The sequence below is a fragment of the Cynara cardunculus genome, assembly GCF_001531365.2.
Source record: "Cynara cardunculus var. scolymus isolate 2C chromosome LG 9, CcrdV1, whole genome shotgun sequence".
Taxonomy (NCBI): Eukaryota; Viridiplantae; Streptophyta; class Magnoliopsida; order Asterales; family Asteraceae; genus Cynara; species Cynara cardunculus.
Genome location: NC_037536.1, coordinates 10,703,972 through 10,709,520, shown reverse-complemented (window position 1 = coordinate 10,709,520; position 5,549 = coordinate 10,703,972).

The following is a 5,549-nucleotide window of genomic DNA, read 5'->3' as shown; positions in this document are numbered from 1 at the left end:
TATATATATATATATATATATATATATATATATATATATATATATATATATATATATATGTAGACACACACTAATAGACACACCAAATCACAGTGACTTATTGGTAAACGCACCAGTTGGGGTTCCCCTTTTTATATATAGATTACCAGTATCTCACATTCTGTGTCTGGAAAGGGAATATGGAGAAGAAGTGGAAACTCTCAAAGGAGGATGCATGCAACCATTCATCCTCCTCATCATCATCCTCCTCCTCATCATTCTTGAAAAGAAGCAAATCGCAATCACACAAGGCTTCTTCCAAATCACCTCTGCAGAGATCCTTCTCACACAAGACGACATCAAAATCATCCACCTCCCATTCCAATTCCAATTCCAAATCCCCATCTCTGTCCAGAGCCAAATCTGCAAACTTCACCACCAAATGCAGCAGCTTCACCAAGGAACACAAGGCAAGATTTTACATTCTCAAGCGCTGTATCTCCATGCTTGTTTCATGGAACAAGCATCACAATGATTCTTGATCTTCTTCTTTCTAAATTCAATGAAACATTTATTTCGTTTATACACCCTAGATCTCCTTCAATTTTGGGATCAATTCATATATATATATATATATATATATGTATATGTATATGTATATGTATATTCGTCTTCAAAATTTATACCTTAGAAGCTGGAAAACCCTAAACCCACTGAACTCTTAATCCAGGTGATATACATTAAACTGGAACTAGGGTTTTTGCAAGACACAATGGTGAATAAACTAGAAAAGCTGAAAATTTGCAACCGATTAACATATCATCATTCAAAATGCAGTTGGTAGCTTTTGAGTTTGTTTCTTATAGGTTTTGAGCTTAATACTTATTACCGGTTTCACGTCGAAATAAGTCAATAAATTATTTTTATAAGCAATCCTAAACACCCCTGAATTTGTTTATGGCCAAAATCGATCTGTTGTTAACTACAAAGCTCTTTAAAATCAATTGGGATATGAATAGTTTTACTTCAAAAAAAATATTATTATTTATTTGACTTATAGACACCCATGGTGGGGTAAAAGGGGACACATGGAATGGTGCAATAATGTAAATTTTACAAATGTATTTATTTTTTGAAAATTTACAAATAATTCAGTATTATTTGTTGACGTGATCAGTGGTATGAGATTATGTTTTAAATACTAAAATGAAAGTTTTGAGATTATGTTATCGAAAATAGGAACGAACAAAAGGTTTTTAAAAATACATGTAAACTTAGATCAAGATTTATTGTCCGTTGGTTTCATTGATACGTGGAGAGATACCTTCCACATAAAGTATGATTAAATTGGTGTGGAATTTTAAAAAAAAATTATTTTCTCCTTTTTAAAAATAGATATAAAATAATGAAAATTCAAATTATTTCAAAAATAAAAATTCAAAATTTTATACCATGTTGATCAATTTAAAGTTACTTGTTATGAATTTATGAATTTTGATAAAAGTTTTAATATATTATATTTTCATTAATTACAAGATATCATAGTTATTAGATTTTTCTTAAATATATATTAAATTAAAAGTTATATTTATTTTGAGATATGATTAATAATTTTAAAAATAAAACGTAAAATATTAAACTTACAGAAATGGTTGGATAAATTATTTAATAATTATAAATAAGAATTGTGAGATAGAAAAGTAAGGAAATAATTGTAGCAAAAAAGAATATTGAAAAAGATATTGTCATTTTCATACGAATCTTAAACAAGAAAACACCATGGTCCCTTTGTCCCTTGATAAATGAGAGTGACATCATAGGTAAATTATTTAATTCACTTTTTTATTATTAATTTAATATATAATAAATAAGCATCATTTTTTTATTAGCCACAAAATATCAAATATACAATAAAAGCTTTGACTTATTAATAAATTACTCCTTAAAACTTAAATTTCAACTTACGCATTTATATTATTACAGCCATTTCAATAAATAAATAATTTTTAAAGAAATACCATATAAATATTACCATCTTTTAGAACAACTTCTAATAAAACTATCTTATTTAAGAAAATATATTATCTAATAATATTGTAGCCTTTGGTCTCCTAGGAAGTCAGCGGTCCAAACCTCATCAAAAGATAAGGAGGTGTGTGGGGTGTATTGGTTGTACAAACGGACATAATTGTATTTGAAATATACCATATATATATGGGCCTAATCAAATGAGAACTAGTTAGTTTGTGGTAACCGTGAGTTCCAATATGAGCCAATCATTTTATGATATTAATTGTATTACCTTAATTAATAGGTAAGAGTGTTTTAATTAGTAAAATAATTAATTATAATTTAAACATTTTTCTTATTTAATAGTTATCAAATTCGGTTTTCTTAATCATCAAGAATTCGGTTTCCTTAATTATAACAAAATTGTATCACAGTCGTGTATCACATTGTGGTTAAGTTGTGTGGGGCCTAAAACTCTGATCATCTATTATCAACTCATGTTCAAAACGTTATCACAGTGGTAACACAATGTGTAACACAATTGGTTTTGCGTCTTACTAATATAAATTCTTGGGTGTCACAACGTGTATCATATTTGTTTTGTGTTTTATTGTTAGAAATTCTTGGTCGAAGAGAGGGAGAGAGGAGAGAGATTTAAAAAAAACTAATTTACCCTTATATATTATCAATAAATTTAAATTATTTGAAAATTATTTGAAAATTAATGAATAATTACTAAAATTAATATGTTTAATAATAACCATTGATTATTAATAATGTGTGGTTAAGATTGGATCTCACAATTATCACAAATAATTAAATTATTCTTTGATTGGACCTATATATATATATATATATATGAAAATAATGAATTAAGTAAGATTGTAATTTAAGCCAAAAGTTGTGGAATATTAAAAGAGAATCCGAGGTGAAATTATTGGGATGATGTTTGGAAGTTATTGAGTGCAAGAGCTTGCATTCCTGAGTCAATTTATAACTTGTATTTATCGTCGTATTGTGTCATGTGTCTCCTCCTTTACAAATATTTTGATGCCTTGTTATCTTATTTGTTTTTGATGTTTCATTATCATTACTATATTATAAAGCATTTGATAAAAACTCTTAAAAACCATTTTTTATGTTTGAAGTATTGTTTATTGATGCATATTATTTAAAATTACAGGTTACAAACAAACTGTGCGTAAGTACAACTTATTAAAGCTTCATGTTTGAATTCGTGTAACTAAATGCAGATAATCATAGTCAAATACAAGATAAACATTTTATTTTAAATATAAAAAAACCTAAAATATAATTAGGATAATTATTGAGTTTTAACATACTACTTAATTATTATTCTTATTAACAATTTTATATTATTAAATCAAAAATAAATTACTCTGTTATTAAATTTAAATTAAATCATAATAAAAAAATTGAATTGAAGAAATTACATGAAAAACAAGAAGTTTTAAATAGTTAATTTGATACTAATATTTTATTTAAAAATAAAAACATTATCTATTTCTCAAACCCACATAAAAACCGTATTAAAACATCACAGAGACGTCTCACTCCATTGCACGGGTACCCTTCTAGTTATGTAACATATATTCATTTTCTAGAGTTTATAAAAAATATCCTTTTTCAATATTCAACAGGTGAAAAAAATAGGCTTCTTGGTAATTTTTCTCCTCCCTCTTGGAATCTTCTTTCCCTTTATTCAGTCTTAAACGTGTCCTTTCTGACATTTTATAAATTATAGACGAGATATATAAAATGGCCCTTGATAATACCAAAAAGATTCAATATAGTATTTTATCATCAGAAATTACGTGAATTCAAAGAATACTAATAATTCATATAAAATCGTTTTTCTGAGTATTACTAGATGCAAAATCAATCAATAATAACTTTTAAACTAATATTATCTATCTTATCATTTATATCTAACATCGTAAATCTGTTCCAGTACCAGACACATTCTATGATATACCTTTAGTATATAGATTGACATCATTAACATTTTATGTAAATCAATATAAGTCAGTTGGTTTTCCATCTCACATCATGCTAATATTTTTATCACCATTTTAACCTTTCGGGATAAAACAATGCTTTTAGGGACCATCAATCTTAGAATAAAAAATCCATCTTGGTTATAGTTTGAGATCTTATTGTCGTTTTAGAGATAGTAGAGTACTTAATATTTATGCACTCAATGTTAGGTAATAAGGAGTGAATAATGTATGAAAAAGACCATAGTAGTTTTAAAATCATAAATATAGATATAAGTTGGATCATCTCACATACTTGATAATTTTTTTCAAAAAATAAGAGTTTTCTTAATTAATAGCAAGAAATCTACTATATTCTAATACAAAAATAGAATTTATGTGGATGGAATTATCAAAAGCGTTAGTAGGAGATGAATGGTGGAAAATATATCAATGTTTTCAATGCAAGGTAGTTTTAGAGAAACAATAAATGAACAACCAATTAATTTTTTGCATATTTTCTTCTCTAATGTACACATGATTGGGCCGTTAATATAATGCTAAATTCTTTTTGAATCACATTAGATACTACTTTTTTCCATTTTATTTATTAACTTTTTTGAACTACTGCTATATACTATATACTATATACAAAAAAAAAGTTAAACCCTTATTCCTTGTGGGCCCTGGGCGTATGTCTGACCCACCTCCCCCAGGAACGGCCCTAGTCCTAAATCCCCAATGTGAAAAAGCTCATATCGGCCATATGCTGGGCAAAATAGCCGTCGCTCACGGCAGCAAAGCCCTAGGGGCATCAAGCCCAACACATATGTAGACTTGAGTAGGTTCGATTTTGAATTTGTTAAAAAAGGGTTAAATACATTAAATAGCAACATACTTTCATAAATTTTCTTATTATAGCATTCTACTTTTATTTTTCTTTATTACATCAATGTACTTTCAAATTATTTTTTATTAGAACATTGTACTTTAAAAAATCTACCCATTCTAGCAATAGATTACCTGTTATTTTTTAAACCGGTTAACCCATTGATTTTTTTTGCTTGTTTGGCTTTAATGAAGTGATGTGATGACACATCATTTTGATAACTTAACTGAAATAAAAAAAACCTATTTCAAATTATTATTAGTGATTTTCATTTTTCATTGCAATGATTTAAAATAACATTTAACTTTTTTTGACTTTTTCTTATTAAATTGCATGCAAATGAAATATCCTAGAGTAAAATATTTATTAAATAAATATGATACATTTATTTTCGAGATATATTTTGTTTGTAAAAAAAGTACTTATTTTATGTTGTTCAAAAAAATGCATACCTTTTAAATTTCTCTTTAAAATGTTAGCAAGATAAATTGTGATCTACAATTTTTTAATATTATTATATTAATGAATAATTCAAAAAAAAAATCTAATAAATTTTATATACTTATTAGTAAATCTTTTTAAACAAATATAATATATTATTTAAAAGATAATATTTTTTGGTAAAAAAGAAACAATTCTTATTTTCTTTTTTTCAAAAAACATATGTTTTTTTA